This window comes from Macaca nemestrina, chromosome 13 (genome assembly GCF_043159975.1).
Source record: "Macaca nemestrina isolate mMacNem1 chromosome 13, mMacNem.hap1, whole genome shotgun sequence".
Lineage (NCBI taxonomy): Eukaryota > Metazoa > Chordata > Mammalia > Primates > Cercopithecidae > Macaca > Macaca nemestrina.
The window spans coordinates 36643207-36658509 of record NC_092137.1 but is presented as its reverse complement, the minus strand read 5'-3'; positions in this window follow the sequence as shown (position 1 = coordinate 36658509).

The following is a 15303-nucleotide window of genomic DNA, read 5'->3' as shown; positions in this document are numbered from 1 at the left end:
CCCCTTTCCTCGAGCAGAGAAAAGGTTGTGTGTGCAGCCACCATTCACCCCAGGCCTGTGGTGACTGCTGCCTGGCTACCACCAGTATTCACTCAAGGCCCAAGGGCTCTTCAGTCAGCTTGTGGTGAATGCTGCCAGTCGTGAGTCTCTCCCTTCAGGGCAGTGGTCTCCCCCTCCGGCCCAGCGCACGTCCAGAAATGCCATCCAGGAACCAAAGCCTGGAATCAGGGACCCCAGGAACTGCTTGTTGCTCCACCCCACTGTGACCTAGCTGGTACCCAAGCTGCAACACAAAGTTCCTTTACTCTTCCTTCTCCTTTCCTTAAGCAGAAGGGGTCTTTCCCCATAGTCACCACAGCTGGGAATGTGCTGGGTCACATCTTAATCCGACGTGGCTTAGAGTCTCACCCAAGTCCTGCAACAAGTACTACCACTGTGGAGATTATTTGGGCCTAATGGAGCTTTCATCAAGAAGTGATGAAGTCTTCCAAGACTGGGTGCTTCCTTTCAAGGTAGCAGGTTCTCTCCTGGCCCAGGGTGTGTTTGGAAATGTCATCCAGGTGCTAGGCCCTGGAATGGAGGCCTCAGGCCTCTGCCTGGTGCCCTATAATCTTTTTATAAGCCTCTGTAATCCCTTACTGCTCAGGATTTATGTGGCCAGAGGTCACAAGATTTGTGGCTTCCCCAGTTGCTCCTATAGATAACATCACTATTGTAGAAACTAAGACTGGTCTTTTGAGAGGTGTTTCAGACTGACTCCACCTGGACTCGTGACTCAACTGGTCCTGTGGTCCCCTCACACAGAGGCAGAATCAATACATGGGGACAGTTTTCCACACCCCTATGACTGCATCCCCAACCAATCAGCAGCACCCATTCCCTAATTCCCTGCCTACCAAACTATCCTTTAGAAACCCTAACCTCTACGTCTTCTAGGAGACCAATTTGAGTGATAACTCCAGTTCTCCTGCGTTGCCAGCCTTATGTTAATTAAACTCTTTCTTTACTGCAATACCACTCTCACTAAACTGGTTTTGTCTGTGCAGCAGGCAAAAAGAACCTGTTGGGTGATTACAAATTTGAGGACTCATCTGGGATTCACCCATCCAGGTGGCTGCCTGCAGTTCATCAGACTCCCACTGGTACAACACACTTGCACGTGAGCTCTGGTGGCTGCTATTTCTCTTGAACTGTGGGCCCTCTCTGGTGCTGTCCCTGTCAATGAGGCACTGTTAACCCATAGTGCCTCATTGGCAATGGGGCACTATTCCCCATTGCAATGGAGAAAATCCATTGCAATGGAGAAATCATTCCTGTAAGTCATCTTTAACCTGGTTTGATGGGTCTTCTAGGTGCAACAAACATTCCCTTCCTTCTCTTGATCTGTTGGTCTCTCTGAAGGCACTGTAGTCCCATTACAGGGACTATTAGGCTCTCTCTAAATGGCAGGAAGAGGTTTGGTTTGGGGAGATTTATCCCCACTTGGATGGAGAATAGGGGGCTGGTTTGGAAGAATACTCTTCTGATTTGGAATCTGATCTGCAATCTTGGTTTCGAAGGCCTTCTATTTGTCTGTTTACTTCACCGTGTGTGTTTGCATATGTGGAGAGGACCTCTGAAAGAATTGCTGATGGAAGTCCAGCAGGCCTAATTTGGGGAACCCTTTTTATTTGGGCACATTTGGTGAGCCCTGAAGGAAACGCAATAGCTCTAACTCAGGGTGACTGTCCACTCTTCCATCTTACCCAGAGACTGCTCACTGAAACTCCCAGTCAGAGGTCATCCCAACCCACTTAGAGTGGATCAAAGATGACAGGGACCAATGAGGGCACATTTGAGCCTTGCCAGGTTGGTGCTTGGGTGCTTGAGCAGATGACTAGTATCTGTCTTTTGTTTGTATATATTGTTCTGGCTAGAATGAGAAATGTTAATTCAGTTCCCCATGCAGCCCATTGAGCTGCATCTTGAAGAATTGAGTGGCTTTTGCCTATGGTTTCGTGAGATGAAAAAGGATGATTTTCTTTTGTAATTCAGCTTGGCCCCCACAGCTATGGCAGAGCAAACAGAATCATGAAAATTCACTCTGCTCTTCCAGAAACTGCAGAGAAAGAAAACCCAGAAAGCTAGCAAGCTGGCAAAAGGATAAGAATTTCTTACCAGCCAGGCTTCTGGCCTCTCTCTCTGTGCAAACTGGTTGAGTGAATGGTAAAAATTGCTGTTCATTTCCTCTTCAAAGTTTTTGTTAACGGGAAAAAAGATTCGTGAGATTAGTCTTAGACTGTAATAAATCTGGTGTACTTTGTGGTATGAGTTTGTCTTTCTACATTGTTCTCTCATAAAGAGGGATACCACAGGATAGAATGCAGGCCTTTGTTCCGTATAAGCCCACAAATCATTCTACCAAAAAGACAAATGCACTCCCATGTTCATTGCAGCAGTATTCACAATAGCAAAGCTGGCCCTGCAGACTGGCCGGTTACAAACTTGGCTGTGGGTCCCTGAAACAAAAACTGAACAAAGTTTCCCTTTGTCTTGTTTTATGTCCTTGAGAGCTTGAGTTTTTGACCATGCGGGGTACTCTTTCTTGGTCTCTGCCATCTGGAGGGTGGGAATTTTGGGGTTTATATGAGGCAGTTGGTCTGAAAAGACTGGGGTCTGAAAGAACTGGGAGTCTGAGAACTGCCAGCACACTCTTTGTCTTGAATGTGTCCAGCCCTTGGGTAAGTTTTGTCTTAAAAGGTCCCATTCCTAAGGGTCTTTCATCATCTTTTGCTATCTTACACCCATTTCTAAGAAGGAATTCTTAGCGATCATGGAGATGCCTCCTCTACTTCCTCTCTAAAAATACTTCTTGCTTATATGGTAAAAACCTGGAAAATTACCATCTGGGCCTTAAAAAGGTTTTAGCCAGAGGCATCACATTACAGTATTCAAACTATACCATAAGACTACAGTAACCAAAACAGCATGGTACTGGTACAAAAACAGACACATAGACCAATGGACCAGAATAGAGAACCTATAAACAAAGCCACACACGTACAGACATCTGATCATCAATAAAGCTGGCAAAAATAAGCAATGGAGAAAGGACTCACTGTTCAGTAAATGGTGCTGGGATAGCTGGCTAGCCATATGCAGAAGAATGAAACTGGATCCCTACATTTTATCATATACAAAAATTAATTCAAGATGGCTTAAGAACTTAAATGTAAGACCTCAAACTGTAAGAATGCTAAAAGAAAACCTAGGAAATGCCACTGGGACGTTGGCTTTGGGAAGGAATTTATCACTCAGACCTTAAAAGCAATTGACACAAAAATGAAAATTGAGAAGTTTTCAATTTAGAGCTTAATTAAAGAGCTTCTGCACAGCAAAAGAAACCAACAGAGTAAACAGACAATTTACAGAATGGGAGAAAACATTTGCAAACTATATATTCAACAAAGGTCTAATATCTAGAATCTATGAGGAATTTAAACAATTCAACGAACAAAAAACAAATAACCTCATTAAAAAGTGGACAAAAGACATGAATAGACCCCTCTCAAAAGAAGACATATAAAGAGCAAACAAACATACGAAAAAATGCTTGTCATCGTGAATCATCAGAGAAATGCAAATCAAAACCACATAGAGATATCATCTTATACCAGTCAGAATGGCTATTACTAAAAAGTCAAAAAACAACAGATGCTGGAGAGGCTGTAGAGAAAAGGGAATGCAAATTAGTACCTGGGTGATGAGATCATCATTCATACCCCATTCACTTCCCAGGAGGAACTATGGAAAGCAGTCTGGAGACTTCTCAAAGAACTTAAAACAGAACTACCATTTGACCCAGCAATCCTATTTCTGGGCATATATCCAAAAGAAAACAAAAAGACACATATAGTCTCATGGTAGACATGTGTCTACCAAAATGACACATGTACTCACATGTTCATCACAACACTATTCACAACAGCAAAGACATGGAAGCAACCTAGGTGCCCATCAATGGTGGACTAGATAAAGAATATGTGGTACATATACACTGAGGAATACTACACAGTCAGAAAAAAAGAATGAAATTATGTCCTTTGCGGCAACGTGGATGCAGCTGGAGGCCATTATCCTAAGCAAATTAATGCAGGAACAGAAAACCGAATACCACACGTTCTCACTGACAAGTTGGAACTAAACATTGGGTACTCATGGATAATACAACCTGGAACCTACTAGAGAGGTGAGGGAAGGAAGGGAGAAAGGGTTGAAAAAACTATGGGGCACAATGCTCAGTACTTGGGTGATGGGATCATTTATACCCCAAACATCACACAATATACCCAAGTAACAAATCTGCACATGTACCCCCTGAACCTAAAATAAAAGTTGAAAAATAAACAAAGAAATAATTAAGTGAATGAATTTTTGAAAGGCTTTTGGATTGAGCCACTGTTGGAACTAAGTACACCATTAAAAGAAAAAGGATTTTAGAGACCTTTTTAAAATCAACAATTGGATAAAAAAAGGTTAAAATTTTTAAAAGGTTAAATTAAAAGGACACATGAGAATGTCATGGCTGGCCTTAGAAAGTTCTCTTGAGCAGTTAAAATCCTTTGCAAGCTCCAAAATGACTGTCCTAGATTCCTTCTGGAAAGTGAAAGGGTTTTCCCATGCTGTAGCTCAGGAGCCGAGGCTTAGACCTTTCATGATGCCCACCTGGGTTCAACACCTGCTTAGGGAATGAGTCCTTTCTGGTTTGACAGTTGTGGAATTTTTGCCATTTATTGATTCTTTTGCCCTCCATGGACAGCTTTGGATTCTTGTTTTGAATTTTCTTTTATCTGAGCTACTTTTGGGATGATTCTAGATCTTGTAAAAACCGCTTGCTATCTCTTTGGAGATGCCTTGTGCGTGCGTGGTTAAGTTATAACCTTAGTTAAGGGTTAATGGTTTCACTTGGGAGAATACCTTTGGGAAAAAAGGCTTAAAAGCCATAGGTGTTGGCTGTTTATCCCAGCTAGGGTCTAGTAATAAGTGATTTAAAAGTATTTCCTTAAAAGTACTCTATGGTTAAATGTCAGCCTAATTAAAAGCTGATATCCAGCTGGGCACAGTGGCTCACACCTGTAATCCCAGCACTTTGGGAGGCCGAGGTGGGTGGATCACCTGAGGTCAGGAGTTTGAGATCATCCTGGCCAACGTGGAAACCCCGTCTCCACTGAAAATTCAAAAATTAGCCGGGCGTGGTGGCATGCTCCTGTAATCCCAGCTACCCAGGAGGCTGAGGCAGAATTGTTTGAACCTGGGAGGCAGAGGTTGTAGTGAGCCCAGATCACGCCACTGCACTCCAGCTAGGGTGACAGAGCGAGACTCTGTCTCAAAACAAAACAAAAACAAAAGCTTGGATATCACAAGCTCTACATATTTTTTAAAGCCTTTATGCTTTTTCTCTTCTTAGATTTTGTTTTTTGGAAAAAGTTTTTCTTCTTGGTCAACTGAATTCTGTTTTTCCAGGTACTTCTGTCTGTCCCTCCTTCCTCTTGCCACCCTCGATGCCCACATGGCAGGACCTAATGTATTTTTAGCAGCCTGGGACTCCTTGGGAAAAACAGAGCAGACACCACAGACCCCCTTGTGGGAGAAACCTGTTTACTTCATGGAACCCAAGGATTGTAAGTGGACAGATCCCTGTCAAAATCCAAGGCTCTGCTCTCTTTGCATTGTGTTACCCGACCCTTGTGACGTTTGGGGGCATCAGAAATTACTTGGCATTATGACAGAATTTTTAGTCTTGGAATATAACAGCTAGATAGGAGATAGACTTTTAGAGATGGCTGATGGCAGTTGCTTACAGTCAGTGGCTATCACTATAGGGTAATGGTCCTTTGTGCATTTAGAAAAGAAAAGCATACTCTTGGGCACATAAAAGGTATGAAATGGGGGATGGGCTGATTACAGAGTAGGCTCTTAGACACTGGGTTGCCCAGCAGCCGTAGGGAAATGCCCTTACTGTGAGATATAGTGTGTAAGCATTGCACTGCCTCATCCTGAAGTACTTTCCTCTTTTTTGGGACTGTTAGAAATACCCAAATTGTTAGAAACAGACAACCGGTGCCGCGAGGAAAAGTCAGCACAGAGACAAAAGATCTCTCAGCAAGGCCATCTTTACTTTCTGCAGAAAGGGTACTCAATCACAGATGGAAAAATGGCGAGAGCACATTTGAACAAAGGAAAAGCAGACACATTTATCTGCTACACATTTGGGTCGTCCTTACTGCTATGTCCTGCATCCATTGGCTGGAGCGGGAACTCACAATCTTAAACTGATACCCGATTTGCTAATAACCTGAAACTTTCCTAAATAGATAAGTGCAAGGAGGAACAAAGAAGTTGCTTACAAAAGGTTTAAGGAAGAAATAACATTTCCAAATAAGGAAGGGACATAGGCTGTGAGCTGGAATGTGTCTGTGAGCATGTCCAACAGTTACGTAGAATAGGGCTTAACAATGAGTTATTAGCACAAAGCAAGGAGGCTTAAAGTTAGCCTTTAAAACTGTTATTTCTAACACTTACAACTTATTCTTTAACAAGAAGGGGAAGTTTGAAGAGGAAACTTTTTACTTTCTACAGGGACTCAGAATTTGGTGTGAAAATAGGATCCCCCTGATTTTGCGGGAATCTGTTGTGCCTCCCAGCTGTGCCTGTGTATTAGGCCCTAGATACTGCATGCTCTCTTGGCCTTGTTCCTTAAAAGGCTCTACCTTAACACCACTAATCGACTTAAGAAACTTACATCTTTAAGGAAATCTCCCTGTGTAAGGGTGTCTGCTTCTCCTAGCCATCCTAATTGAACTTTTACTCATACCATTCCTCTTTGATTTGAGTAAAATATGAATCCTCTCTCTTATTTTACCTAAGACTTGTCCCTTTAGAAATGCAAATTTAGAGCTGTCTAGCCAACAATTGTTTAGGGCAACAGGTGAACAGGTAATCAAAAGACTGGTGGTCTTTGCCGGGCACAGTGGCTCAAGCCTGTAATCCCAGCACTTAGGGAGGCCGAGACGGGCGGATCACGAGGTCAGGAGATCAAGACCATCCTGGCTAACACGGTGAAACCCTGTCTCTACTAAAAAATACAAAAAAACTAGCCGGGCGAGGTGGCGGGCGCCTGTAGTCCCAGCTACTTGGGAGGCTGAGGCAGGAGAATGCCATGAACCCGGGAGGCAGAGCTTGCAGTGAGCCGAGATCCGGCTACTGCACTCCAGCCTGGGTGACAGAGCGAGACTCTGTCTCAAAAAAAAAAAAAAAAGAAAAAAAAAGACTGGTGGTCTAAAGTGGGAAAGAAAAACTTAAAAACTGGCAAATGAAGAAACTTATAACTCGACCAGATCTGCTTCTGTCTGTCTGTCTGTGTATTTATGTGTGTCGTGTGTGTGATGTTTCACTACCAAAATATATAAAGGAGCTCTAATTAATTGGCTTAAACCAACTATTTTGTCAGAAAAATGGAAAATTTGAATGTCTTTTAGTTCACATAACTTTAATAATCTTTGGTAAATGAAGACAATGTTTTAAGATAATTGGTAAAATAAAAATGTCTTCAGAATTTAGGCACTTCGTCTGAATTAGGCAGGTCAGATACTGTCTTTGCTAGATGTTTTAAGGTCATAAACGACTCCTGTGACATTTTTCGATAATTGTTGGACTTGTCTGTTTTCCAGCCGTTAGATTTTAGGTAAGGCCCGGGGCATGTGGAGTTAGCCATGTCCCCCGGCTTTGCTAGGAAGAGTCAGACATCGTTGGCAGCTCTATCCTTGTCCTGAGCTCTGCATCTGATACATGGTTAAAATTGCTTACCAGGTTTTTCACTAAAAATAAACGTTGCTAAGAGTTAACATTGTAACATATGTAATTGAGAAGTTCACAAAAAGAATCAAATTCTGTAAAATATTTGGAGAGATTTATTTGGATCCAAATATGAGTGACCAACGGCCTGTGACACAGCCCTCAGGAGATCCTGAGAACACGTGCCCAACGTGGTCAGGGTACAGCTTGGTTTTTATACATTTTAGCAAGATATGAGACACCAGTCAATACATGTAAGAGGTACATTGGTTCAGCCCAGAAATGTGGGACAAATGGAAGTGAGGGCTTCCAGATCATAGGCAGATTAAAATTTTCTGATTGGTGGCTGGGCGCGGTGGCTCACGCCTGTAATCCCAGCACTTTGGGAGGCCGAAGTGGGCTGATCACGAGATCAGGAGATCAAGACCATCCTGGCTAACACAGTGAAACCCCATCTGTACTAAAAATACGAAAAAAAAATTAGCCGGGTGTGGTGGCGGGCGCCTGTAGTCCCAGCTACTCGGGAGGCTGAGACAGGAGGATGGTGTGAACCTGGGAGGCGGAGCTTGCAGTGAGCCGAGATGGCACCACTGCACTCCAGCCTGGGAGATAGCAAGACACCATCTCAAAAAAAAAATAAATAAATAAATAAAAATTCTGATTGGTAATTGTTTGAAAGAGTTATTATCAGTAGAAGGGAATGTCTGGGTTATAATAAAGAGTTGTGGAGACCAAGGTTTTATCATGCAGATGACGCCTCCAGGTAGCAGTCTTCAGAGAGAATAGATTGTAAATGGTTCTTATCAGACTTGAAGAGTCTCTTCTATAAGTAAGTCCAAAAGAGAGGATGGCATAACGAGGCATGTTCCAGCTCCCCCTTTCCATCAGGGCCTCAAACTAGTTTTTCAGGCTAACTTTGAAATGACCTTGGCAGAGAGAAAGGGTGCATTCAGATGGTTGGGGGCCTTAGAACATTTTTTGGTTTTACAGAGACTATCAGAGAAACAGTTTTACATGCAAAGTATATAAGGAAAGTAAAACGTGTTTTTGGTAAAAGATTATAAAAAGGAATGGGAATATGGTTTTTGTTAAAGGTGAAGTAATTTTGTTTAATGTAGAGGTTTTTAAAGATTATCTTAAGTTAAAAGAAGGATAGGACAAAACCAAAGGTTTAAGCAAGTTGTAGAAGATTTGTGAGACTGATCTTATAAAAGAAGTTCTGTGGGTGTAAGCACGTTGGCCAAAATGTAAAGGGAGCTATTTAGTTTTTCTATAAATTAAACATTAAGATAAAAAGCACACTAATATAGGGTCAGAATCTGGGCCCATGTGTCAGAATAACACATGGAACATTGATCTGCTCTTTAATAGAAAATTGTAAAGAGTTATAAAATGTTTATGGAAATCTTACCTTATGTCCAAATGGTCAAACTGATTAAGATTGAATAGATTTGTTTATAAGGTTTTAATCAAAAATTAGACTGGCCTGGGCAACATAAGGAAATCTTGTCTTTACAAAAAAATGTAAAAAGCTTAGCAGGCCTTGGTGGCATTTACCTGTAATCTCAGCTACTTGGGAGACTGAGGTGAGAGGATCATTTAAGCCCAGGAGTTAGAGGTTCCAGTGAGCTATGATTATGCCACTGCACTCCAGCCTGGGTCACAGAGTGAGATGCTGTCTCAAAAAAAAAGAAAAAAAAAAGATGGGGGCCGGGTTGCTTGACACTAATAATACATGAATGAAAAGGTAAAATTTGGTTTTCTCTTTTGAACACAATTTTTGTGTAATATTAAGATGAAGAAAGATTTTATTTATTTATTTATTTTTATTTTTGCCTTTTGAGTACACTACAGGTAAAAAGGAGAGAAAAGAGGGGAAAGAGAAGAGACAGGTTCAGGTTCGGTTGTCGTCTTGCTGTCTTTCTTGGGTCTTGTTGTTTGGAAAGCTGTCTCCTCTATCAAAGAGGAAAGGTTTTCTGCCTTTTTGAAATTTTTGAGATATCACTTCAGCTAAATAACCTGTGATTCTATTTTGTGATATCAAGTGTTTTAAACCTTTGGTATTTGACAAACCTTCCAAAATCAAAATCTCAAGTTCTAAATTCAACCCTTTTGGCCTCATTAACCTTTTAGGTATTAGGCCCCCTGAAGTCCAAAGGACACGTTTGCCTTATTTGGTGTGTGAAAATCACACAAAAAGCATTGTTAAGTATGACATAGTATTTGACTTTCTTTGGATTATATTTGTATGAATGTGTTATTTGTGTGTGTTCCAGAATTGTAGTGAGACTCCTATAATTCTTTTTTTTTTTTTTTTTTTTTGAGACGGAGTCTCACTCTGTCGCCCAGGCTGGAGTGCAGTGGCCGGATCTCAGCTCACTGCAAGCTCCGCCTCCCAGGTTTACGCCATTCTCCTGGCTCAGCCTCCCGAGTAGCTGGGACTACAGGCGCCCGCCGCCTCGCCCGGCTAGTTTTTTGTATTTTTAGTAGAGACGGGGTTTCACCGTGTTAGCCAGGATGGTCTTGATCTCCTGACCTCGTGATCCACCCGTCTCGGCCTCCCAAAGTGCTGGGATTACAGGCTTGAGCCACCGCGCCCGGCCGAGACTCCTATAATTCTAATATGACTTTGTGTATTTTATCAACAATAATTATGATTATGTTAACTCATTGTATGCCACAAAAATAAATTTACTTGTCAATTGTGTTTTTAACCATGATTGTTCTAAGATGCTTGTCATCCGCAATTGTTGCCTTACTTTGATCCTTCTCAAAAGGTGGTTTTATAATCAGCTGTAGGAGTTTGTTGCGTGCTCTTGAGTGCAGGTTCCTGATAACTTCAGAAATTGTACCATTGGAATAGAGAAAAAGACTTCCAGGATTCTCATGGAGAGCTGATGTTTCCATAGGGATTGCTGACCCAGTATCAAGTAGAACAGGAGTTAATGACATGTACTGAATGAACAGAATACTGAAATAATCTTCTTATAACTTTTTGCTTAAATTTGCTGATTTTTTTGTTTTGTTTTTCAGAGTCAAGAAAACTTCTTTTCTTTTGAGTTATTTACAACTTTTATCAATTGAGCAAAATGTAAAACATATTTATTTCTCTCTGCCTAATTTCTCTAGAATTTGGAGTATTGTGAGTATTCTTAACTTACAGCAATATAGTTATTTACATAAGTACAATAAAACTCTGTTCTGTTAACAGGGCACAATTTGAGACGCTGGTTATTTTACCAGGGCTTTGACTAGAATGACATGTTTTCAGACTACTTTTGGGAATGAATGTTGAGTTATAGAGCTGATAAAAGGCCCTTGGAGGAACTGGCCTCATGTCTGGTCCTGAACAGGGTTCCTAGCCTGTGGTAAGTAAAGAATGTCATTTTCCGACAGGCCCGGGAACCCCAAGTTATTTTGGAGTGTTGAGAAGAGAGGAGGCTGGGTGCGGTGGCTCACGCCTGTAATCCTAGTACTTTGTGGGGCCAAAGCAGGCAGATCACAAGGTCAGGAGTTTGAGACCAGCCTGGCCAATATGGTGAAACCCTGTCTCTACCAAAAATACAAAAATTAGCGGGGCATGGTGGTGCATGCCTGTGGTCCCAGCTGCTCAGGAGGTTGAGGCAGAGGAGTTGCTTGAACCCGGGAGGCGGAGGTTGCAGTGAGCCCAGATTGCACCATTGCACTCCAGCCTGGGTGACAGAGCAAGACTCCGTCTCAAAAAAAATGCTCATCATCACTGGCCATCAGAGAAATGCAAATCAAAACCACAATGAGATACCATCTCACACCAGTTACAATGGCAATCATTAAAAAGTCAGGAAACAACAGGTGCTGGAGAGGATATGGAGAAATAGGAACACTTTTAAACTGTTGGTGGGATTGTAAACTAGTTCAACCATTATGGAAAACAGTATGGCGATTCCTCAAGGATCTAGAACTAGAAGTACCATATGACCCAGCCATCCCATTACTGGGTATATACCCAAAGGATTATAAATCATGCTGCTATAAAGACACATGCACACGTATGTTTATTGCGGCACTATTCACAATAGCAAAGACTTGGAATCAACCCAAATGTCCATCAGTGACAGACTGGATTAAGAAAATGTGGCACATATACACCATGGAATACTACACAGCCATAAAAAAGGATGAGTTTGTGTCCTTTGTAGGGACATGGATGCAGTTGGAAACCATCATTCTCAGCAAACTATCGCAAGAACAGAAAACCAAACACCGCATGTTCTCACTCATAGGTGGGAACTGAACAATGAGATCACTTGGACTCGGGAAGGGGAACATCATACACCGGGGCCTATCATGGGGACGGGGGAGGGGGGAGGGGGGAGGGATTGCATTGGGAGTTATACCTGATGTAAATGACGAGTTGATGGGTGCTGACGAGTTGATGGGTGCAGCACACCAACATGGCACAAGTATACATATGTAACAAACCTGCATGTTATGCACATGTACCCTAGAACTTAATGTATAATAATAAAAAATGAATAAATAAATAAATAAATTTTAAAAAAAAGAGAAGAGAGGAATTCACCCAACCCACACAGATATTTGCAGGTACAGACAAATCCTTGACTGAGCTCAAGAGGCTTTTAAAAAGTCTACTCTGATATTCCTTATATTAAAAAAAAATTCAGCAAAGCTAATTTTTTGACAAAGAGCCTATATGGCAAATAATTATTCTTGTGCACTTTATGCAAATAATTAGGCAATGTATAATAAGACTGAAACTTATTTTGCAAATAAATTGCTACTGCTCTGATTTGTCTTTGGTAGAAATGAAAAACTGAAGAGAGAAAAATTATGCTTTAGAAAAATGATAGCATACCTCATATTAGATTTCAGCCTTGTCTATTATTTTTGAGTCTCTGTTGACCTAATGTCTGATTGGTTCTTGGATCATTCACCTGGATACCTCAAAGCTTCAGACTAGTTCTATGGGAACTTCTGAAACTAGAACTTTCACTCTTACGTTTGGGCTCATCATTTGTCTTATAGTCTGCTGTTCTCTTATTGAAGCTTATTGAAGTCTTGAACTCCTGGACTCAAGTGCTCCTCCCACCTCAACCTTCAACGTAGCTGGGACTACAGGTGCATGCCACCATGCCTTATTAGTTTTTTAAAAAAATTTTTGTAGAGACAGGGTCTCGCTTTGTTGCCCAGGCTGGTCTCAAACTTCTGGGCTAAAGGGATTCTCTCCTCTTAGCTTCCTAAACTGCTAGGATTACAGGCATGAGCCACCATATCTTGCCCCTTGTTTACTATTGAGACTGAAGTTTTAAAATGTTTATTAGCTGTTTGTTCTTTCATAAATTGATTATTCATGATCCTCATTATTTTAGAACTATCTCTATTTTTCACTGATTTATAAAATGTCTTTATACATTAAGGATTTTCATCTTTTGTCTATTTGTGTTTCAAATATAATCCCAGTGTGTTATTACTTTTTTTTTTTTTTTTGAGATGGAGTCTCGCTCTGTTGCCCAGGCTGGAGTGCGGTGGCACGATCTTGGATCACTGCAAGCTCCGCCTCCTGGGTTCACGCCATTCTCCTGCCTCAGCCTCCTGAGTAGCTGGGACTACAAGTGCCCGCCACCAAGCCCGGCTAATTTTTTGTATTTTCGTAGGGGCAGGATTTCACCGTGTTAGCCAGGATGGTCTCCATCTCCTGACCTCGTGATCCACCCGCCTTGGCCTCCCAAAGTGCTAGGATTACAGGCATGAGCCACTGTGCCCAGCCACTATTATTACATTTTTAAACTTTTTTTAACTTTTATGTTCAGGGGTACATGTATAGCTTTGTTATGTAGGTAAACTGTGTGTCACGGGATTTGGTGTACAGATTATTTCATCATCTAGGTAATAAGCAAAGTACCTGATTTTTGGTTTTGTTTTTGTTTTTTTTGAGATGGAGTTTCGCTCTTGTTGCCCAGAGTGCAATGGCGCCATCTCTGCTCACAGCAACCTCTGCCTCCTGGGTTCAAGCCATTCTCCTGCCTCAGCCTCCGGAGCAGATGGGATTACAGGCGTGCACCACCGCATCCGGCTAATTTTGTATTTTTAGCAGAGATGGGGTTTCTCCATGTTGGTCAGGCTGGTCTCAAACTCCAGGCCTCAGGTGATCCACCCGCCTCGGCCTCCCAAAGTGCTGGGATTACAGGTGTGAGCCACCACGCCCAGCCAAAGTACCCGATTTTTTAACTGATCCTCTGCCTCCTTCCATAAACGTTTTTAACAGTAAATCAGTTCTACTAATCATTTACTATATAAATCAGTTCTGCTAATCATTTAGTATATAATTTCTGTTTTGAGATTTGATTGTAAAGACCTAATTAAGGTTTAAAAGTTTCCTCCATAAAATTATAGTTTTAACCTAGAGCTATGTAGGGTTTAACAGATAATGAAATTAGAGATACATGGCTTCTTAAAATGTTTTTGTTATTTCTTCTATTTATATCTTTTCTTATCTGGAGAACAAAGGGCTATCCAAGGGGCAAAGAGGATGGTACAGAATTACCTCACTTTAGTGAAGTAAGATGCTTCCCATGGAATCAGGGCAGCTCTCCTGGCCAATGAGCCCTGCACACAATTCCAGTGAAAAGGGGTCCCCGAAGCTGCTCTGCCATGGGTGTAGTTGTGCCACGAGAAGTAACAACTAGAAGCTCAGACCTCCACTAGCAGCAGTCTGATCTTCCTTCTTTGTCAGTGTAGCCATCTCCCTTACCTCTGTGTTCTAGACCTGCTGTCTCAAAAATTGGTTTTTGATTAGTATACAGATGCTTATCTGGGCACTACCTCACATTTCAAGTTATGCTTGACATTTTTAGCTAATGTCCTTTTCTGCCTTTTTTTTAAGGTGGTTTAAGGAGATGAAATTATGTGTTGGATGAATGTGTATCTAGAATGTATGAAATTTTAAATGTTATAAATATATAAAATTTTATACATTCTGGATTCATATCACTGGAGGACTGGAGGATGAGTCATTTTTTCAGTTGTGTTGCTTTTCTTCGCTTCATTTTTATTCGTATTTATTTCTTGTTATTTATTTTATTTAAGAAATTACATTTTCATCTCCAAAACAGAAGATCATTGATCCATCTTTTCTGTTAGTTTGGATACAGAAGCTTTCACTCTGAGTGGGAGGCAGTAGTTGGGCTGAAGAAAAATCTTGGAGCAAACAGCAGAATAGTGTGCCATAAATAGCATATTTGCCTCCTATTCCTTTCCTGCAGGCTTTTCTTCTTTCATTATGAAAAACATAATTTTTCTATAGTCTGTTCCACTTCATTTCCCTCCTGGAGACTATTCTACGTGCTCAGGAAGAAAAGAGGATGCTGGAGAGGGTGTCCATGGTTTTACACTTTCCAGCGGCAAATACTGCCACTCCCTGTCCCTCCAGTCTAGGGACTGGCAATTTTTTTTCTGTAACAGACCAGATAA